This window comes from Leopardus geoffroyi, chromosome A1, assembly GCF_018350155.1.
Source record: "Leopardus geoffroyi isolate Oge1 chromosome A1, O.geoffroyi_Oge1_pat1.0, whole genome shotgun sequence".
Lineage (NCBI taxonomy): Eukaryota > Metazoa > Chordata > Mammalia > Carnivora > Felidae > Leopardus > Leopardus geoffroyi.
In genome coordinates, this window is record NC_059326.1 from 91909549 (window position 1) to 91932770 (window position 23222).

The window sequence follows — 23222 nt, forward strand, 5'->3', positions numbered from 1 at the left end:
ACACATTCTTACAACAACCACCCCCTGCACGGCTTGAGTCTTCAAAGGCAGCCTTGGGCCCCCAGAAGGCCAATCAGAAATTCCTGGGCTGCCCTTCTGGAATCAGGACTCAAAGGACTGTGTGGTTGATGCACAGATAGAACACCTTCCCTCCCCCCCACCCCGCCGCAGTGTCCTTGGGAGCTCCCCTGGGGATCTCCCATATAGGTAATATAGCACTCAAGAGAGGCCCAGCCTGGCTTCATGTCATGATCCCCTGAAAAGCTTGGAAACCAGATTCCCAAGCCCCCGGGACTGGACTGTCACTTTTATAAAGCAGTCTGGGCACCAGGCATCGGAAAGCCTACGAAACTGGGAAATGTCGGGTTGCCTGGGTGGCTCAGTCAGTTAAGTGTCCATCTTCGGCTCAGGTCATGATCTCACGGTTCGTGGGTTCGAGCCCCACATCAGGCTCTCTGTTGTCATCACAGAGCCTGTTTCAGATCCTCTGTCCCTGTCTCTCTCTGCCCCTCCCCTGCTCACACTTTCTCTCAAAAATAAATAAACATTAAAAAAGAAAAAAAAGAAAAAGAAAAGAAACTGGGAAATGCCCAGTTCCCCTGTGACAGGCAGCATTGGAGGCTCTTTTATTTATGGTTTAGCACTGCCACTAAGTCAGTATGGGCTTGCGGGGGAGGGGGGACTCTCTCTTTGAGCCTCAGTTCTGGTTATGCAACAATTCACCTGTTCACTCATTTATTAACACCTGGGCTTCTGCTGCCATCAACACGCCCACAATGCTCAGCACAGACCTGTTTCCTGAACTCCAAACCCTCAAGCATAAGTATCCCTCAACGTCCCTACTGAACTATCACCAAGGCGCCTCAAATCTCAGCATGTCCGAAACTGAACATACCACATTTCCCTGAGCCCAGATCCCTTTGCTCTGTTCTTGGCTACAGAGAAAGCCTCTCCCATCTAGCTACCTGTGCAGGCTGGGAACATGGGTGGGTCAGCCCTGATGCCCCTCTTTCCCTCACCTCCTCCTGTCCCATCTGCCATCTAGGCCCCAACATGCCTTTACTACTCTGTCAACAGCTCTCAGGTTGGCACGACAGGAGAGGCAGTCAGCATGAACGACACCACACTACCCAACAGATCTAAACAGCATGGAAGATTGTTTCTTTTTTCTTTAAAAAAAATTTTTTTAATGTTTATTTTTGAGAGAGAGACAGAGTGCAGGCAGAGAGAGAGGGAGGGAGACACAGAATCAGAAGCAGGCTCCCGGCTCTGAGCTGTCAGCAGAGAGCTTGAACTCACGAACCGTGAGATCATGACCTGAGCCAAAGTCAGATGCATAACCAACTGAGCCACCCAGGAGCCTCTGGGAGGTTGTTTCTCATAGATGAACAGTCCTGGACTGGCTTTCAGGTCAGAGAAGTGGCTCTCCTCCACGTGGCATTTAAGGACACAGGCCCCTTCATCTTGGGCTGCCACCATCCCCTCATGCCTTATCATGCGCGTGCAGCCCGCAGAAGGAAGCAAAGGGGAAGGACAACGCCTGTGTTAATGGTCCAGGCCTGGAAGTAGCACGCATCGCTTCTGCTCACCCTGCACCAGCTAGAACTGTCACGCCGACCTGCTGTGCCACAGGGGACACTGAGAAATGAGCTTAGCTACCCGCGCATAAGGCAGGCAAGGACACACTGGGGCGCCCATCCTGCGGGACAGGCTCTTCAACAACTGCGTGTTAATGACAATGAAAGGAGACAGGAGAGGAAAGCTTTTTTTCAGTCAATCAGCTTTTCGGGAGACATCAGCAAGCACCTATCCTGGGGAACAAGCCGGCCTCCACCATTAGAAGGCACCCCCAGCCCTCTCCTGCTTCGGGATAGGAGTCTCCCTGCCACGTGGAGAGGTGAATGCTACACTGGGGAGGCACAGGAGGACAGGACGTGTGGGAGGGACACATCCCTCCTGTAAGTCAGAGAGGTGGGTGGGAAGGACCAGGCTTCCCAGAGGGGGAGACACTGAACACTGAATAGGGGTTCTCCAGGCAGAGATGGTGGGAGACGAAGGCACAGAGACCCACTGAGCAAAGGCTCAGTGCTTGAGAGGGTGCAGAGTGTTCAAAGACTGCGGGTAGCCCCACATGACAGAAGGGAGTTGAGACCGTGCCGACTGGCAGGAACTTTATGTGCGGCGACAAAGGGATCCGTTTATCCACAGGAAACAGGAAGTCAGTGATGGTGGCGATGGCACGAGCCCATGAAAGGAGGGGCGATGAGAGACATCAAGGAGGGTGAGTGGGCAGAACTTTGTGTCCGTGTGTAGTCACGACCCTGACTCCAGGCACAGGGCGGTGGGCAGCAAGGCTGGAAGGGTGGACCAGAACTTCCCGGGGGTGGGCTTTGAAAGCCGGGCCTGGCAGGGAAGGCGATGGGCAAATAAGGAGAAAGCACCCCACCACAGGTGGCAGCCCCCTGGCTTCCTGGAGACACCTGCAGCTAACTGCACAAGCCAATTGCATCACAATGGCTAGCAAAGAATCAAGAGATGATCCATTTCACAGGTCCAGTCCAAGCATCTCATTGAGAGAGAAGAAAACTAAAAGGGCAGCGAAGAAAAGTGTCTCAGTCCATTTGAGCTGCTACAACAACAACAACAACAACAAACCCCATAGACTGGGCTGCTTGTAAATGACAGAAATTTATTCCTCCCAGTTCTGGAGGCTGGGAAGTCCAAGATCAAGGCGCTGGAAGATTCAGTGTCCTGGCTCACAGATGGCTGTCTTCTCCGTGTCCTCATCTGCCCTGGTGGGCCCTGCTTCCAAATACCATCACGTTGGGGGTTAGGATTTCAACATATGAACTGGGGCGGGGGCGGGGGGGAGACACACACAAACATTCGGTCTCGGAGTAGAGTGTGGGAGGGGGTGACATGTCCGGTGGCACCAGGCCTGGGACCCAGGCCTCTCTGTGGACAGTGTCCACTCAGCACCCGGCGCTGCTCCGAGGCCCAGGCAGCTGGAGACAAGAGACAAGGGCACACTGAGGTTTCCGACCTCCTACGCCCAGTGAGCGCAGACAAGGACACAGAAGCTCCACCCCTCTCCTTCACCCAGAAACAGGAAGCCACAGGCGGGGACCCACTTCTTGGCACCTCCCTTTTCCCTCCACAGCAGAGGGCAAGGCAAAGCCCCCGCTCCTGGGCGTGGACAGTGGCACAGGGAGCCACAGCCCTGGCAGCAACATCTGTTCCCACCACAAGGCTGGAGCAGGCAGGTCTTCACCAGCCGGGCAGGGGCGGTCAGCAGCCGAGGAGGGAGGAATAGTCTCCAGTGTTCTTGGTGTGAATGCTACGTCGTGACTTCCGGTTCCACATTTGGCCAGTGAACTGGCCAAGCCACCTCTCCAAGCAGAGGCCGTGCTCCAGGCTCCAAACCGAAGACAAGCTCCTAGCGTGCAGAGAGGTCGAGGGATGGTTGCACCTCAGCAGACTCCTCGTCCCACAGTCACTCATGTGGCCAGCTGTTTGGTGGCCTTTTCCTTCTTGCCACCCGCCTTGCCCCACACACTCTCATGGCTGCCCCCTCAAAGAGCTCAAGCCTGCTACTCCCTGAAATCCCCTCACCTCAAACCAAGTCCTGCAGAAGCCTCCTTGGTTTGATATACCCCTTTCACCCTGCCCTTCCACCTCTCCTTAATGAAATCCGCTGTCCCCACACAGCCCAACTCTCCTGAAAGCCAGGCCACACCTCCTCCCACCTCCCTCAACACGAATGGAGGGGCCATCCACGTCCCCATAAATGCAAACACGTGTATAACTGAACATTTTCCAACAGCCACATTAAAAGACTATGAGGGGCACCTGGGTGGCTCAGTTGGTTGAGTGTCCAACTTCGGCTCAAGTCATGATCTCGTGGTTTGTGGGTTCCAGCCCCGTGTGGGGCTCTGTACTGACAGCTCAGAGCCTGGAGCCTGTTTCAGATTCTGTGTTGCCCTCTCTCTCTGCCCCTCCCCCGCTCACACTTTGTGTGTGTGTCTCTCTCTCTCTAGAAAATAAACATTAAAATTTGTTTTAAATAATAAAAAAAGTAGATAATTCAGGATGCCTGGGTGGCTCTGTTGGTTGGGCATCTGGCTCTTTGTTTTGGCTTGGGTCATGGTCTTCCGGTTCATGGGATTGAGCCCAGTGTGGGGCTCTGCACTGACAGTGTGGAGCCTGCTTGGGATTCTCTCTCCCTCTCTCTCCTTCCTCCTTCTCTCTCTCTCAAAGTGAATAAATAAACTTTAAAAAATTAACTAATTAATTAAAATTTAAATTAAAAAAAAGACTATGAGAGAATTAGAAAAAAAGGCAAAAGAAATACATTAAATTAATTTGAATATACTTTATTTAGACCACCAATCTATTCAAAACATTATCATTTCAACATGTAATCAACGTTAAAAAATTATTGAGGGGTGCCTGGGTGTCTCAGTCAGTTGAGCATCTGATTCTTGATTTCAGCTCAGGTCATGATTTCAGAGTTTGTGAGCTGGAGCTCCAAGTCAGGCTCTGTGCTAACAGTGCAAAGCCTGCTTGGGATTCTGTCTCTCCCTATCTTTCTGCCCCTCCTGCTCTCTCTCTCTCAAAATAAATAAATAAACTTAAAAAAAATATTACTGAGATGTTTTTCTTTTCTTTTTTTCCCCTTGGACATCTTTGAAATCCAGAGTGTATTTTAGCACATCTCCTCAATTCAGACTAGATACTTTCTTTTTTTTTTTTTTTTAATATAATTTATTGTCAAATTGGCTAACATGCAGTGTGTAAAGTGTGCTCTTGGTTTTTGGGGTAGATTCCCGTGGTTCATCGCTTACATACAACACCCAGTGCTCATCCCAACAAGTGCCCTCCTCAATGCCCATCACCCACTTTCCCCTCTCCCCCACCCCCCATCTATGCTCATTTTGTTCTCTGTATTTAAAAGCATCTTATGGTTTGCCTCCCTCTCTGTAACTTTTTTCCCGCTACCCTTCCCCCATGGTCTTCTGTTAAGTTCCCAGACTAGATACTTTCCAGGTGCTCAGTGGGAACAGCACAGATCTAGACAAGGGCTGGCAAACTATGGCCCACCCCCCAAATCTGTCCTGCGGCCTAGTTTTGTATGACACTTGAACAGAAAATGGCTTTTACATTTTTAAATGATTGAAAAAAAAATCAAAAGAATACTATTTCATGACACATAAAATCTATGAATTTCAAAGTTAGTGTCTGTAAGTAAAGTTTTTAATTGTCAATAAAAAGTGGAGCTACATTTCATCTGATTTTTTTGTTTTTTTTCCTTTTTTAAGTAATCTCTGTGCCCAAGGTGGGGCTCGAACTCACTGTCACAGATCAAGAGTCTCATGTTCTACAGACTGAGCCAGCCAGACATCCCTGTTTCATCTCTTCTTATCATGTACTCACCCACATAATAGCATGCCTCTTGGCCCACAAGGCAGACAATACAGTATTTATTATATGATCCTGTACAGGTAATATTTGCCCAGCTCTGTTCTACACCATTCACCTGCCCCTTAAACTCCAATAGAGGAGGGCCCGATTTGGCTTTGGAATCATATCCCGTCTCCCACCCAGCGTCCCAACTCTGGGATTCAAAACAAGTCATTTTCCCTTGGGGGCCTCAATACTCACTTGAAAATCGGGCCAGCACTCAAATGAATGTAAAGAGTGAAAACCGAGGGCCGGCCATATAGCTGGTGACTCTTCACTCGTTTCCAGTCTCAGTCTCAAGTTTCCAGCCTTCACTCCTCCGCCTGTAACACCTGCCCACAGGGCCCCCTTCACCTGACTCAGTACCTCCCGCAGGTGATGCCCCACCTGTCGCCTTCTCCCAGCACCCATCTCCGCCTCCGTTGGCCGGAGCCCCACCTCGGTGGCTTCTGGATCACTCTGGCAGTGCAATCCTCCAACTGCTTGAAACAGCGTCCCACACCCTCATCAAACCCAGTTCCCGGCGAGGGGACACCCGCAGCCCCAGGAACGCCCTCGGCTCACAGCTCCGCCTCCTCTGCTCGGCCCTCACACTTCCGGCACGCCCCCTGCGTGCTCTGGGCATGCGCGCGGCTCAGGTGCCTCCAGGGAGCGACCAGCCCCTGCTCCCGCCGGGCCAGTTTCACACTCTCCCCCGGTGTCCCAACAGATACTTCCAACTGGCCTACCGAGGCGTGGGCCAGATTTGCAGGACCATGTCCTTCTTTTCCCTTGGCACCTCATCAATCCCGACACTAATATCTTAGTCCTGCCTCCTCCAGACACCCTCGCCAACCTCAGCCAGTCCTTTGGCAGGCTTCTGCCTTACCAGAACCAACTCCGGTCATCATCTCCTCCAGGCCAGGGTCAGGCTGGTCACCTATTTATGTTGGTCTAGTCTAGGCTATTGAGCCTGGCCCACCCGTTTTCCTGTCGCGTCCTGCCAGTAAATCTTTTCCTCCTGGGGAAGCGTTCCTTCTAAAACGGCCCCTCCCTTTGGCTGCCGGGTCAGAACTATTTCCAGCAAGGATGAATGATAACCCAGAACTGATCTTGTTGCCCACAAATACTTTTGTCCCCAGTGAACGTTCCTCCATTTTGACAGAAAAGTGAGAACTGGACTCGCATTGGGACTTCGAACCCTGACCCAGGTTGGGAGAGCATTTCTCATACCAGTCACCAAATTTTCCTTCTAAGTTCCAGACAATTCTGTTTCTTTTTTCCTCTCCCCACATTCTAATCCACATATAATTGACATGCCATAAAATCCACCTGGTTAAAACGTGCGATTCAACGGTTTTAGTATATTCCCAGAGTTGGGCAATGGGTCACCACAATCTAAGCTTAGAACATTCACCTGACCTAAAAAGAAACCCCTTACCCATTAGCAGCCATTCCTATCCACCCCCTCAGCTCCTGCAACCACTAATCTGCTTTCTGTCTCTCCAGATTGTTGTATTCTGGACATTTTTAAATAATTTTTAATGTTTTATTATTTTTATTTTTTTTTTTTTTGAGAGAGAGACAGAGCATGAGCAGGGGAGGGGCAGAGAGACAGGGAGACACAGAATCAGATCAGGCTCCAGAATCCAAGCTGTCAGCACAGAGCCGGACACAGGGCTCGAACCCACAAATCGTGAGATCATGACCTGAGCCGAAGTCAGATGCTTAACTGCTTGAGCCACGCAGGTACCCCTGGACTTTTTTTATAAATGGAATCATATAATATGGGGCTTTTTGTATCTGGCTTCTTAGCATGTTTTCAAGATTCACCCATGTTTTAGCACAAGATACTGCCTATATACAAGAGACTCACCAATCTATCTCCCCAGTCTGGCCCTTTCTCATGAGCTCCAGATGTACAGGTCCCAGTCCTATGGCCACCTCCACACCTCCACTTGGAGGTCATCTCCAAGCCTTGACATGACCAATACGAGAAAACCACAGACTGAGCTCAGTTATGAATACTGATGCAAGAATGCTAGTGAGTATAAGCAAGTACAATCCAACAGCATATTAATAATTTTAAATATTTAAAATTTTTTTAACGTTTATTTATTTTTGAGACAGAGAGAGACAGAGCATGAACGGGTGAGGGTCAGAGAGAGGGAGACACAGAATATGAAACAGGCTCCAGGCTCTGAGCTGTCAGCACAGAGCCTGATGCGGGGCTCGAACTCACGGACTATGAGATCATGACCTGAGCTGAAGTCGGCCGCTTAACCGACTGAGCCACCCAGGCGCCCCAGTAATTTTAAATATTTAAAATAATTTTTTAAGTAATCTCTACACCCAATATGGGGTTTGAACTCATGACCGCCAGATCAAGAGTTGCATACTCCGCCAACTGAACCAGTCAGGTGCTCCTAATAATAACTTGAAATCATAACCAAGCAAGACTTATTCCAGAAAGGCAAGGATGGTTTAATATTAGGAACTCCATTGGGGACACCTGGGTGGCTAAGTCAGTTGAGCATCTGACTTCAGCTCAGGTCATGATCTCACAGTTTGTGGGTTCGAGCTCCGCATCAGGCTGTCTGCTATCAATGTGGATCTTCTTCTCCCTCTCTCTGCCCACTCCCCACTCATGCTCTCTTTCTCCAAAATAAATAAACATTAAAAAAAACCACTTTAATATTTAAGAATGCCATTAATATAACGATAATATTAATAGGAAGAATGAGGGGGAAAAAGTCTTATCACTATAGTAAAACCTTGGTTTTCAAGCATAATTCGTTCTGGAAACATGCTTGTAATCTAAAGCACTTGTATCTCGAAGTGAATTTCCCCATAAGAAATAATGGAAACTCAGATGATTCATTCCACAACTCAAAAATATTCATATGAAAATTATTACAGTACTGTAATATAATGCAAAATAATCAAGAAAATACAAAATATAAAGAAAAATAAACGAACCTGTACTTACCTTTGCAAACCTTTGTGGCTGATGTGAGGGAGACAAGAGAGAGGAGGGTTATTGTGTAGGACGACTTTCACTAACGGAGTCACTGCTTTTGCTACTGCCATCTAGCCACCTTATTTCTTCTTTCTCCTTTAATATTGTGCAAATGGTCGATGTAGACTTCTTATAAAATCTCGCAGTTTCTGCCACTCTCATACCTCATTTGCATACCTTGATTTTCTTCTTAACTTCCACCGGAATCATCTCTTTCTTACCGCCTACCTTTTCAATCTTTTCCTGCATGGGGCCATTGTATACACTCTCATGGATGTTGGCCACAGTAAAGTATTAATAAACCCTTGTCATATACTGTATTCACTGTAACTGGCAATAAGGCAGCAGAGGAAACGGTCTCTGTCTGCAGGCAGCCTGACCTAGAATGAAGCAAAGCATTCCTAAGCTTACTCTTGTATGGAAAAGCAAAGGACTGTCCATAGGTGCTTTGAAGTGACAAAAAATACACTTGTGCTAGTTGTGGGCACCTTCCAACGTTCTGAAAAATCACTGATTTCTGGAGCATCTGGTTGGCACAGTTGGTTGGGTGTCCGACTCCGGGTCAGGTCATGGTCTCACAGTTGGTGGGTTCGAGCCCCATGTCAAGCTCTGTGCAGACAACTCAGAGCCTGGAGCCTGCTTAGGATTCTGTGTTTCCCTCTCTCTCTTCCTCCCTGACCCAGGTGCGCGCATGAGTGCTCTCTCTCTCTCTCTCAAAAATAAACATGAAAAAAAAATTTTTTTAACTTTTTTTTAACGTTTATTTATTTTTGAGACAGAGAGAGACAGAGCATGAATGGGGGAGGGTCAGAGAGAGGGAGACACAGAATATGAAACAGGCTCCAGGCTCTGAGCTGTCAGCACAGAGCCCGACGCGGGGCTCGAACTCACGGACCGTGAGATCATGACCTGAGCTGAAGTCGGCCGCTTAACCGACTGAGCCACCCAGGCGCCCAAAAAAAATTTTTTTTAAAAGTAAAAAAAATAGGGGCACCTGGGTGGCTCAGTTAGTTGGGCATCCAACTTCGGCTCAGGTCATGATCTTACACTCCGTGAGTTCGAGCCCCGCATCGGGCTCTGTGCTGACAGCTCAGAGCCTGGAGCCTGCTTCATATTCTGTGTCTCCCTCTCTCTGACCCTCCCTCATTCATGCTCTGTCTTTCTCTGTCTCGAAAATAAATAAACATTAAAAAAATTTTTTTAATTAAAAATAAATAAATAAATAAATAAATAAATAAATAAATAAAACCACTGACTTCTGTCAAACACTGTGGCCTGAGACCGAGCATCCGAGTATGGGAGACAATCATCCACAATTCCACAGCCAGAGAGAAAAACCACTGGCTCAGTTGTGCTCATGTGACATTCGGCATCACGTATGACTCATATTGCAAAACACTGCTTGTTTATTAAGTTAAAATGTATTAGAAATGTTTGCTAGTCTTGCTGAACACTCACAGAACAAGTTACTCACCATCCAAGGTTTTACCATATGAATGAACAGGGTATTTGATACATTTCAACATATATTTTTATTTAAGCCATTCTTGACAAAATAGAATAAGATAAATGCTTTTAAAAAACAACTGAAATGTCATCTTCCTGAAGCCTTCTTACTTTGATTAAAGTAAGAAACAATACCTTCTTACATTTATTCTTTAACTTTTCTGGAGGAACAACTAACACAATTGGACAAGAGAAAGAGATTCGAGGTGTAAAAGAGGAAAAGAGTAGGTAAAATCATCACCATTTGCAGATCACATGATTATATACTTGGAAGCCCCAAAGAGGATTAGCCAAAACATTATTCTAAATAAACAATAAGAGAATTCAGTAAGGTGGCTTTTATGTATGCCAACAATAATCAGAAAATAAAGGAAAAAGGACATAAAACTCCTAGGAATACACTTAATACTCAAGATAAAGATGAAGCAAATAGTAAACGCTGAGCACACAAAACATGTGAGGAAATGGAAAGACCTTTTGTGTTCCTGAATAAGAAGATTCAAGATCACGAAGATGTCCAACCTCCCCTAGACATCTGATAAACTAATTTAAGGCTAGCTATCCTAATAGAAACACCAACAATTTCATAAGAACAGTCTCCTATTGAAAAAAGCAAGATGCGGGTGCCTGGGTGGCTCAGTGAATTAAGCGTCCAACTCTTAGTTTCCACTCAGGTCATGATCTCATGGTTTGTGAGTTCGAGGCCTGCATCAGACTCTGTGCTGACAGTGCAGAGCCTGCTTAGGATTCTCTCTTTTTCAAAACCCTCTCTCTCTCTCTGCTCCTTCCCTGCTCGCGTGGGCTCTCTCTCTCTCAGAATAAATAAACTTAAAAAAAAAGGAAAGAAATACTTTCTAACACTTTCCTGATCCTCTCAACAATCTGACAGGCCTTTTTCTCTGCCAGCCTCTCCTGCCCTCCACTGATTTTTAATTCAGTGAATGTATCCAGAAACCTGACAGGTTCATTTTCTTTTTTCCTTTATGTTTATTTATTTTTGAGAGAGAGAGCGCGCGCGCATGCATGAGTAGGGGAGGGGCAGAGAGAGAGGGAGACAGAATCCGAAGCAGGCTCCAGGCTCTGAGCTGTCAGCACCCGAGCTGAAGTCCGATGCTTAACCCAGTGAGCCACCCAGGCGCCCCACGTGTTTGTTTTCTACCTCGTGCCTGAAAACAGCGTCCATTTCTTCTCTCACGTGTCAGAAGTGTCACAGGATGGCGCAGTGGGCTTCTCTGCTCAGTGCTTTACAGGAGGCTGAGTCAAAGTCTCTACCCGCTGTAATCTCACCTGGCGCTCAGGGCGGGTGGTCCTCTTCCAAGCTCATTCCGGTTGTTGGCTGGACTCAGTTCCCGCAGGGAACTTGCAGGACTGAGGTCCTCCTTCCTGTCAGCCGAGGCCGCTCCAGGCTCCCTGCAGCTGCTGTTCAGTCCTTGCACAAGGCTCCCATCTTCACAGCCAGTTTCTAATCTCCCCAATGGCCTAGCTGCCACCAGCCAGGGAAGTGCTCTGCCTTCAGGGACTCATCAGTTATATGCTGGGCCAGCCTGGATAATCCAGGGCAGTCGGTGGTGCCAACTCACAGACTCACAGGAGTGACAGCCTGGTGGACCCACAGATTCTGGGAATTAGGGCAGACCTCTCTGGGGGCCCAGTTTAGAAATTCTGCCTACCCCACCTGTCCTCTTCCCCACCTGCACCCCCCGTCTCAAAGTCCTGCTTACCTCCTACATATTGTTCATACCCATTCCCTGAGCTCCGACCTTTTGGCCACCACCACCCTGGGCTCCTCTCACGGGTCAACTGGGCCGCTGAAGTGGGTCCCATGCTGCCCACATCTTTCTTTCCCCTTCCCCAGGCTCCACTGCCCACTCCCGTCTTTTCCTACGGTAGCCAAATGATCTTACAAATGCACAAAGCTAACTGGCCTACTCCCCAATTTATTTATTTCTTTAAAAAAATTTTTTTTTTCAACGTTTATTTATTTTGGGGACAGAGAGAGACAGAGCATGAACGGGGGAGGGGCAGAGAGAGAGGGAGACACAGAATCGGAAACAGGCTCCAGGCTCTGAGCCATCAGCCCAGAGCCCGACGCGGGGCTCGAACTCACGGACTGCGAGATCGTGACCTGGCTGAAGTCGGACGCTTAACCGACTGCGCCACCCAGGCGCCCCTATTTATTTCTTTTTTAAAAAAATAATGTTTATTTATTTTTGAGAGAGAGAGCGAGAATAAGCAGGGGAGGGGCAGAGAGAGGGGGGGGGACAGAGGATCTGAAGCAGGCTCCATGCTGACAGCAGAGAGCCTGATGCAGGGCTCAAAATCACGAACTGTGAGAGTGAGATTACGACCTGAGCCGAAGTCAGCCGCTTAACCGACTGAGCCACCCAGGTGCCCCTTATTTTATTTTTTTCTTTTCTTTCTTTAAAAAGTTTATTTGTTTCTAAGCATTTTTGTGGGTTTTTTTGTAATCTCTACACCCTGCACGGGACTCAAACTCACAACCCCGGGATCAAGAGTCGCATGCTCTTCCCACTCAGCCAGCTGGGCACACTTACTCCCCAATTTAAACTGCTGCAGTGCCCCCCCCAGTAAGCTCAAGACCTAAACAAAACTCCATAAAGTTCATTCGCTCCAATGTTTTCTGGGCATTGACTCCTTGGGAGGTATGGAGATCCACTGACAGTCTCTGCCCTTCTGGGGTTTTCTGTGCTGTAGCCCGGTAGATCCCCAACAATGAGCATGGCCGCCATGAGCACTGAGGGTGGCCGACCTGGTGGGTCCTGCCACCTAGCGTCCTCAACCCTGCCCTCGCCCTCTGCTCCAGGCATGGCCAGCGCCCATCCCCCCACCAATCCAGTGACTCTCAGCAGGATGCAGGTTCTCCCAGGTTCCAGCTCCATCTTCTCCTGGCTGACCGGAACCTCTGGAGGAGAGAAAGACTTTCTCCCTGTAGTTCACCATCGCTCCCTCCAATGCCTAGCACAGAATTTGGCACATTCCAGGTGCTCAGTACATCTTTTGGAATGAATGGGAAGTCCAGTACAGAGACCCCAAACCTCACGTTCCCTCTACTCTTGATGGTTTGTCAACTGTGCTGACACTGCCGGCTGCAAAAACTCCGGCTGCTCAGACTTCTAGCCCATGGGTGCCCACACTGGTGCCCTCTGCCCTGGCCTTAGCTGTACACTGCAGCTGGAGCCCAGGATGGGACTGCTTGGGGATGAGCTATTTAAGGAACATGGCACGAGGTCTGGCAGGCATGCCAATGTTGACTCCACGAGGCCGTGGAAAAGGAGCACAGGAACAGAATATGTGCCCACGGAGCTTGCGGATCCTGTGAAACAGTGGGAGGCAGCACAGTGCCATGCAAAGGGGGCAGCTTTGGTACACACACACACTGCTTAACACCCCATCAAGCTTTACCAAAACAGGAGGGTAAAAGAGAAAAGATGAGAAATTTTGAGAGCATGCAAAGCCAAGGGCAGAGGGTAACAGATGAAGCACGTGGTGAGAAACGCAGCCAGGCAGAGGCCGAGGGGGACCACAGAGGACAGCAGCCCTGCATGACACCCACAGGCACCAGGAGGGTGGAAGTGAGAGTCAGAACTGAAACAGGGCGACACCCCCTCCCCCCAACCCACCTCTTCCTCCAAGCAGCTTCAGACCAAAATACCCATCTGGGAAAAGCACACTTTATTTTTGAGAGAGAGAGCGCATGTGAGGAAAGGGCAGAGAGAGAGGGGGGACAGAAGATCCGAAGTGGGCTCTGTGCTGACAGCAGCAAGCCCGATGTGGAGCTCGAACTCAACAACTGTGAGATTTCGGCCTGAGCTGAAGATGGATGCTCAACCGGCTGAGCCACCCAGGCGCCCCAAGAGAAAAGCACACTTCAGACTCGTGTTGGTGGCCCGGAATAGAACCTGCTTCAGGCTCTGATTAGGGCTCAGGGGCTGAGGGTGGACTCAGCAGCCACCCCTTCCCCACCACCAGTGAGAGCCACGGCCCACAGCCCAGGGCTGCCCACCCCTGCACAAGCACCCAACCAGAACGCATAGGGGCTTATGGAATTGCCTCGGCTTCCCATCTGCGAAATGTCTGGATTAGGTGGTCCCCAGGGTCCCTTTGGTTTCCAAAAGTCCAGATCTCCCTTCTAATTATATCCCCGCCAGAAATCAGAGCCACATGTCACTGCCTGCCCCAGGTCACTGGCTGCGAAAGTGGGAGAGTCAGTGCTGAAGCCCTATGTCAGAAGCTGCCTAGTGACTCGAGCCTCTCCAGGCCCAGCCCTCCAGTCCCATCACTACCTCAACCCAGCCAGATGGCCCAGGGGCTGGGGGCTGTCTCAACCTCACCTGATCCCTCGGCTGCACATGGACCTCCAGCGCATGCCCCTCTAAGGCATAAGCTCCCAGGGCTGGGCTCAGTTGTGTCCCCGAAAAGATCTATTCAAGTCTTAACCCCTGGTACCTGTACACATGATCTCATTTAGAAATAGGGTCTTTGCAGATGCAATCAAGGTAAGATGAGATCATTAGTGGGTCCTGATCCAATGACCGGTGCCTTTCTCAGAAGAAGAAAATATTGGGACACTGGCGTGGCTCAGTCAGTTCAGCACCAACTTCAGCTCGGGTCATGATCTCAAGGTTTGTGGGTTCGAGCCCCGCGTCGGGCTCTGTGCTGACAGCTCAGAGCCTGGAACCTGCTTCGGATTCTGTGTCTCCCTCTCTCTCTGCCCCTCCCCCACTCCCACTCTGTCTAGGTCTCTCTCTCTCTCTCAAAATAAAATGAACATAAAAATTTTTTTAAAAAGAAGAGGAAAATATCATGTCAAGACAGGTGCACAGAAAGAAAGGCATGTGAGGACGGAGGGAGAGATGGGAGTGATATGCCTACAAGCCAAGAAACACCAGGGACTGGGGGCCATTCCAGAAGTTAGGAGAAAAGCATGGAATAGATATTCCCCTGGAATCTTCAGAGAAAACATGCCCCTGCTGATACTTTGATTTCAGATTTCTAATCTCTAGAATTGTGAGACCATAAAGTTGTGCTGTTTTCAGCCACCCAGTATGTGGTATTTTATTAGCGCAGCCCTAGGAAACTAATACACCCAGTCAGTTCCCAGTCTCTGCTGGTTGAACAAATGAGTACATCCCACTCCCAGCCACTCCCCCAGCCCCACCCACTGCTTGCAATTTGTCATCAAGAGAGGAAGGAGAGGGGTACCTGGATGGCTCAGTCCATTGAGCTTGAGTGTCCAAATCTTGATTTCAGCTCAGGTTGTTGCATCCACACGACTCCTGAAACAGAATGCTACGGGCACCAGTGACAGTCACAACAAAGTTTATTACAATGAGAGGCAAGGCGGACCGATCGGGACCAACACTCTTGGTAAGAGTGCAGCCGCGAACAGCCCGGGTACAGAGTTTTTATAGCCGATCACATTGTTTTATCATCACCTGGGAACAGAACAAAGAAACAGTTTCCAGATGAGTTAGAAACAGTTGCCTAATGAGGTGTTTATTTTAGACTTGCTGCCTCTAAGTTGCAACCAATGGATCTCCTTGACCCTGCCTCTGATGCTCTTTTCTTTGAACTTTTGTTTCCTTAATTGGTGAAGCCTAATTTACAAGAGTATAAGGCGTAATTTACAAGAGTAAAGCAAGGCTGTTATCTCTTCACCTTCAGTGTCAACACAAAGCTGTTATTTTTCAAGCTAAGCATTAAGCCCTATACTACAATTTAACCCTTACAAGGTCACGATCCCAGGGTCATGGAATCGAGCCCCGCGGCTGGCTCCAAGCTAAGTGTGGAGCTTTCTTAGGATTCTCTCTCTCTCTCTCTCTCTCTCTCTCTCTCTCTCCCCCTCTCCCCTGCTCACAAGCTCGCTCTTTCTCTCTCTCTCAAAAAATAAAAAATTTTTAAAAAGAGAGAGAGAAAGAAGAAAAGAAGCAGGCCCACCTCTCACATTGGAGAGGTTCAGGGCAAGAGTACAAATGGAGCTCTCGAGCCCCCCTCTTCTATTCCTACCCACGCCTCTCTGTTCTGACAGTGAGGGACCCACTTGCACATGTGTGGACGCCCCAAGCCAAATGTTCACACTCTGTCCACAACCGACCGACCCACACCTTGGCCGCCCTTCAGATCTACAGGGATGGCCTTCCCTCTGAAGGGCAGACTGGGGGAGAGGGCTACGCAAGCCCTGCTAATCTCCGCACCAACTGAGCAGAGAATTCCTGTACCTGGAGGGTTGGGGGTGGGGAGCTGACCTCCAGGCCTCGGGCTCCCAGATTCTTCACCCCTCACCCGGGCCCTCTAAAGCTCAGGCCCCGGGAGGGAACCTTCATGCCACCAGCAGAAGCAGAAGGGCAGCCTGGGGGCTTTCCTGGCAGGATCTCCTTCAATCCTCATCAGATTTGAAAGACCAAAAAAACAGGAGCTCCTAAAGTTAAACAATTTGCCCAGGGGGTAAAAAGCTGATAAAACCTTATGGCTGGGATTCAAATCCTGACCTGTTTGACTCTCAGACCCCTCCTCTCTCCAGGTATCCTGTCTCTCCCTAGGATTGGTTTAAACTAGTAAACTGATCTAAAAAGTGATTCAAAAACAAAAACAAGCTAACAAACACTATAGCCATCAAAGCAGTTTACTACTGCCCAAATACATATAAGTATCTAGAATATGACAGAGGCATTTTATTTTATTAAGTTTATTTATTTATTTATTTATTTATTTATTTATTTATTTGGAGAGAGAGAGAGAGAGGCAGCGCAAGCAGGGGAGGGGCAGAGAGAGAGGGAGGGAAAGAGAATACCAAGCAGGCTCTGCTCCATGCCAGTGCAGAGCCAGACTTGGGGCTCGAACCCACAAAACTGTGAGATCATGAACTGAGCCAAAACCAAGAGTCGGATGCTCAACTGACTGAGCCACCTAGGTGCTCCCCAACAGAGGTATTTTATTTTTTAATGTTTGTTTATTTTTGAGAGAGAGAGTACAAGTGGGGTAGGGGCAGAGAAAGGGAGATACAGAATCTAAAGCAGATTCCAGGCTCTGAGCTGTCAGCACAGCGCCTGACATGGCGCTCGAACTCACAAACCATGAGATCATGACCTGAGCCGGTCAGACACTTAACTAAGCCACTCAAGCACTCCTCAAAAAAATTTTTAAGGTTTATTTATTTTTGTGTATTTTAAGTGAATGCATGGCTCAATAAAGAATTCAATAAATGACAGAAGGACAATGGCTTAGCCAGCTGGAAGAAAGTCAAGCTGGAGCCCAGCCTTGCTCCTAACACTCACATTAAACCTGATGGATCAAACATTTTCATACAAACTGTGAAACCACAAAAGCACTAGGACATTTGCCTTAAAGTACTAAAAGCTCTTCTACAGCGGGAAGAGATCACCATATAGAAAAACTGGACAAGAATAGAACATAAATGAGCTGTAAAAACATGAAATATAGAGGCGCCTGGCTGAATCAGTTGGTAGAGTGTGCGACTCTTGATCTCAGGGTTGTGGGTTCAAGCCCCACGTTGGGTGTCTGACATTACCTGAAAATAAAATCTTTAAAAAAATAATATCTAACTTCCCCAAGAACTAAATCAATGTAAACGAAAACAAGATACTATTTGTCCCTATTGGATCATCACCAACTTTCTTCCCTCTAAAAAAAAGTTGCTAAAAGGGGCTCCTGGGTGGCTCAGTCAGTTAAGCGGCCAACTTGGGTTCAGGTCATGATCTAGTGGCTCATGAGATCAAGTTCCGCATGGGGCTCTGTGCTGACAGCTCAGAATCTGGAGCCTGCTTCAGATTCTGTCTCCCTCTCTCTCTGCCCCTTCCCCGCTCACGCTTTCTTTCTCAAAAATAAACAAACATAAAAAAAGAAAAAGTCGCTAAAGCCCAGTCTTCGCAAGTGTTGGTGAGACGCTATTCAGAACAATTGTAAATTGTACCTCTTTTTTTTAACTTTTTTTTTTTTTAACAGGGCAGGATAAACACCTTTTATTACCTGACTTTCCAGGCTTTGATTTTCCTCAGATAGAACTCTAGCTCCTTGCCCTCCAGCACATAGCCATCTGCTTCGCCACACTGGCCTGGTCTTGAAGCGATGCATGCAAGAAGCTTGCCCTGCTGGAACTGCTCCTCCAGAAGACGCTTTTAATTTTTTTTAAGTTTATGTATTCTTGAGAGAGAGAGAGAGAGAGAGAGAGAGCATGAGCAGGGGAGGGGCAGAGAGAGGGAGACACAGAATCCAAAGCAGACTCCAGGCTCCGAGCCATCACTCGAATCCACGAACTGTGAGATCATGACCTGAGCCGAAGTCAAACGCTCAACCAACTGAGGCACCCAGGTGCCCCAATAAATTGTACCTTAGAGGATCACCTGATAATACTGCAGATATCAAAATTATAAATGTTAGGAATTTATCCTGGATAGACTCACAAAAGTAGCAAAGATAGAATATTCATTGCAAACTTACTCAAAATAGTAAAAACACTAAAAACAAACTAAAATCCATTAGCAGGGGCTACTTAAATAAACTATGGAAATCCGCACAATGCAATGTGATGAAGATCTTAGAAGAATAAGATTTATCTCTATGGTAGAAATAGAAACATTTCCCATGATATGTTGATAAGGGGAAATAAATTGCCAGAACAGTACATTATATTATTTTTTATTTTTATTTATTTATTTATTTTTTTAAATTTTTTTTTCAACGTTTTTATCTATTTTGGGGACAGAGAGAGACAGAGCATGAACAGGGGAGGGGCAGAGAGAGAGGGAGACACAGAATCGGAAACAGGCTCCAGGCTCCGAGCCATCAGCCCAGAGCCTGACGCGGGGCTCGAACTCACGGACCGCGAGATCGTGACCTGGCTGAAGTCGGACGCTTAACCGACTGCGCCACCCAGGCGCCCCCATTATATTATTTTTTAAATAGAATTCATTTTATTATGGAATTTTTAAAAATTTTTCAGACTTTATTTTTAAGTAATCTCTATACCCAACATGGATGGGGCTCAAACCCACAACCCCAACATCAAGAGTTTCATGCTCCACGACTGAAATAGCCAGGTACCCTTTTATTTATTTATTTATTTATTTATTTATTTTTTTCGAAGTAAACTCTATATCCAACACAGGGCTCAAACTCACAACGCTTAGATCAAAAGTCCTATGTTCTTCTAACTGAGCCAGCCAGGTGCCTCCATTTTCTATTATTTAATGTATGTAAACAAACATAGGTACACATATATACCCAAAAAACTTAACAGTGAATACTTGGGGTGCCTAGGTGGCTCCATCGGTTAAGCTACCCATCCTTGATTTTGGCTCAGGTCATGGTCTCACAGTTCGTGAATTCGAGCCCCAATTCAGGCTCTGCACTGGTAGTGTGAAGATTGTTTAGGATCCCTCCCTCTCTCCTTCTCTCTCAGCCCCTCTCCCACTCCTGCATGCGCATACTCTGTCTCTCAAAACAAACAAACTTTAAAAAACAAAAAAGAATGTGAGGAAATTGGAACCCTTGTACATTGATGCTAGGAATATAAAATGGTGCAGCCACTTTGGCAAACAGCTTGACAATTCCCCAAAAAGTTAAACATAGACCCAAGATTTCTAGTTCTAGGTGTATACCCATGAGGACTGAAGACATATGCCTACACGAAAACTTGCACATGATTGTTCATAGTAGCACTATTCACAACAGTCAAAAGGTAGAAAGGATCCAATCATCCATTGGCTGATAAATGGATAAAATGCAGAATACAATGGAATGTTAAGTGATAATATTCTTACATGCTGATATCTGCTACAACATGGATAAACCTAGAAAACATTATGCTAAGTGAAAGAAGCCAGACACAAAAGGTCACATGCTATATGATTCCATTTTGATGGAATGTCCAGAACAGGGAAATCTATAGGAACAGACAGTAAATTAGGGGTTGCTTAGGGCTGGAGAGAATGAGGGGGTCAGAGGGTACAGGGGTTTTTATTGAGGGGATGTAAATGTCTTCAAATTGATTGTGGTGATATCTGCACAACTCACTAAAATATACTAAAACCACTGATTTGTACACTTTAAGTGGGCAAACTATATGGTACATAAATTTTATCACAATTAAAAAAAAATCATCCTCCCCATCTTTTCAAAAGATGGGACCTTAGACTACCTGGGTCCAACTTTCTCACTTTACAGACAAGGTGCTAAAGCCTCAAGAGAGGTTAAATGAATTGCCCAAGGTCACTTGTCCTTCAGACCCCTGGTCTAATGCCCATTAAGCTATTATGGTCTCATCCAGTCTATACTGCTTCAAGTGAGCTCAAATAGCCATTAGAACAAAATCAGTAAAGTCACACAAGCCACTTCGGATCTGGCACAGAGGTCTGAGCCTGGTTTTAAAAATACATGGTGTAGGGGCACCTGGGTGGCTCAGTTAAGCATCCCACTCTTGGTCTCAGCTCAGGTCATGGTCTCACAGTTCGTGAGTTCAAGCCCCATATCAGGCTAACACTGCCAGTGCAGAGCCTGCTTGTGATTCTCTCTCTCTCTGCCCCTCTCCTGCTCACATGAACTCATGCATGCTCATGTATACACACATACACTCTCAAAATAAAGATATTTATATAAAAAATGAAAAATAAATAAATAAAAATACATGACATAGTTGTATGACAGAGGATGTATCACAGAGTCCAAGCAGAGTGTGGGCTTCCAGACAAGTGGACCTGGATTGAAATCCAGCTTTGTATGAGCTCGACCGAGCTATTTACCCTATGAGCCTCCATAAATTGTGCATAATAAAGGCATTCTTTGTGAGCAAGGGAGGAAATACTCCATGTAGTGTGCTGGGCACATAAATGTTCACTTCCTTCCTCCTGCCATATGATCGTGGAGAGGCCTTCACAACTGAGACCTTGGTAAGGTCAGTTAGGCACATTTACTCAGATTGGGTTTCCCGAGGATGAAATTCTCTGCTGGACAGAGTTCATCCTGCCGCATGCACACATCTAGCAGTGCCTCTTCCCCTCGTGACTCTGACACGTTGTCATCAGTCCAACAAGGCTGAAAACATTCACAGGAACACCACTCAGAAGCCGGAATAGAAAAGCACCCTTCAGGGGCACCTGGGTGGCTCAGTTGGTGGCTCAGTTGGTTAAGCATCCAACTTCAGTTCAGATCATGATCTCACGGTTGATGAGTTCAAGCCCCACATTGAGCTCTCTGCTGTCAGCGCAGAGCCCACTTCGGATCAGACCTTCTCTGTCCCCTTCTCTCTCTGCCCCTTCCCTGCTTGCCCGTGTGCCCTCTGCTTTCTCTCTCTCAAAAATAAATATTAAAAAAAGAAAAGAAAAGAAAAGCACCCTTTAGAGCCCTGCCAGTTATGTGTTCAGGAAGCCCACGGGGGGCTCTCAGTTTTAGGACGCACTTCCCTGGGACCGCCAAAACTGCTACTGCAGGACCTATGGGGAGGGGGGGGGTGGGCTACGGGAGTGTAAGGGGGTATAGAGAGGTGTAGGGAGGTGTAAGGAAGTGTGGGGAGTGGTGGGAAATGGTACAGCAAAGTCCTAGGCAGGAAAGTAACTACCAGTGTCAAAGCTCTGGAAGGGGTTATCTTTTCTTGAGAATTCCAAAATGAAAACATCTTCTTGTTATGTTGTGCATACAAATTTTGTATACTTTCATGTTATTTTTTATTGCTTATATAATGTATTTCATTGTTCAGTTGATAGACATTTCTATTTGTGAAAACTATTTGGGGTCTAAGCGTAGGATGGATTGCATCCTAATTTTTCTTATCTAAATGCTAAATGAAGGGGCACCTGGGTGGCTCAGTTGTTAAGCTCAGGTCATGATCTGGTGGTGGTTCGTGGGTTTGGGCCCCATGTTGGGCTCACCGCTGCCAGCTCAGTGCCGCTCTGTCCCCCCCCCCCCCGCACTCTCTCTCTCTCTCTCTCTCTCTCAAAAATAAATACGCATTAACAAAAAATAATAAAATTAAATAAAATTTAAAAATCTAAAAAAAAAAGCTAAATGTAAACAACCGACTTGTTTTTTATTGAATGACTTTGCACTTGGTTACAGGATTAAAAGTTCAATTTTTAAATTGGCTTAACTAAGCAGCGCTCCCACGGCCACCTGTATTCCGTTTTTGTTTTTGTTTTTTTTCCCACCTGCATACTTTTAAGTTCCAACTACTGGGGCACCTGGCTGGCTGAGTCGGAAGAACGTGCGACTCCTGATCTCAGGGTTCTGAGTTCGAGCCCCATTTTCGATGTAGAGATTAACACCCCCCCCCCAAATTAAATAAACTTTAAAAATTAAAAAAAAAAAAAAAGTTCCACTTACTGGCCTATTCCGCCACCACAAAAATGTCAGGCCTACCATCGTAGGACTCAAGGCAAGTAATTTGTAGCAATGATCTAATTCCTATCCATCCAGTGTTCTGGGACACGGTGGAAGAAATTGGAGATAAAAGATCGACCCTAGTCTGGGCCAGCTCGTCGCCCCAGCGTCACCGTCCACCAAAGCTCTACAGACACCTGCAGCGCGGGCGCCCACTAGACCTCCCTCACCGCGCCCCGAAGGCTCAGCCCCAGGGTTCCCGGGGACGCTCACGTTCTCCTCTCCCTCTCCACTCGGGCATCTCCGCGAGGCCGGGGGATTGTGCGGCACGCCTGGCAGCAGTAGGAACTGGGAGGAAAACAAAGGGGTCGGGGGCGCGGGTGGGAGTGGGTGGGGACTGCAGTTTTAGATGGGGTGGCAGGGGGCGTGGCAGGGGAACCTCTCCCGTGGGTAACATTTGAGCAGATCCCTGCGGGAAGACAGGCGCTCAGTGTGAGTGGAGCCACAAAGAGTGTGAGAAACTGTGTGAGAACGGAAGAGGCCCCTGGCAGCGTGAAGCTTTACCTCAACCTCGGCACCGGCGGCACTTCGCCCAGGACCATCTGACGATCAGATTCTACCGCGGTTTGGATTCACCATTCTTCCGCTCGGCCGCAGACCCCGCCCCTCAAGGAAGGGTCCAGTCCTGAGACCTGGTTTCGCCCCCGCAGGTACTGCCTCCTTCGCCGCTCCCTGTACCGGTGAGGCGGACTCTCAGACCAGCGGGAGCCAGTGTCCTAGTCACTTCCCGCCCTCACCAGGCCCCGCCTCCCCTGGGCCCCGGCCCCTATCCGCTCCGCCCTCCGGCCGAGACTCCGCCCCGTTTGGCCTGTATTTAAGGGTCTGAGCGTCAACGATTGGTCTGAGT

The 23222-nt window shown here is 47.8% G+C and overlaps 3 long non-coding RNA genes across 3 annotated transcripts; 1 reads left to right on the forward strand and 2 right to left on the reverse strand.

The window, feature by feature from the left end:
* Positions 1-1984: 1984 nt before the first annotated feature.
* On the forward strand, positions 1985-2644 carry LOC123601904. Its single transcript, XR_006714287.1, has 2 exons — positions 1985-2281; positions 2552-2644. It is a non-coding gene; the product is annotated as an uncharacterized LOC123601904 (long non-coding RNA).
* A 25-nt stretch (positions 2645-2669) lies between these two features.
* Positions 2670-8861, reverse strand: LOC123601900. The gene is made up of 3 exons (XR_006714286.1): positions 8429-8861; positions 7316-7416; positions 2670-3436 (listed from the first exon to the last, which is right to left on the reverse strand). It is a non-coding gene; the product is annotated as an uncharacterized LOC123601900 (long non-coding RNA).
* A 1868-nt stretch (positions 8862-10729) lies between these two features.
* LOC123601925 lies at positions 10730-23202 on the reverse strand. Its single transcript, XR_006714293.1, has 4 exons — positions 22880-23202; positions 17972-18145; positions 15188-15420; positions 10730-11564 (listed from the first exon to the last, which is right to left on the reverse strand). It is a non-coding gene; the product is annotated as an uncharacterized LOC123601925 (long non-coding RNA).
* Positions 23203-23222: the final 20 nt, after the last annotated feature.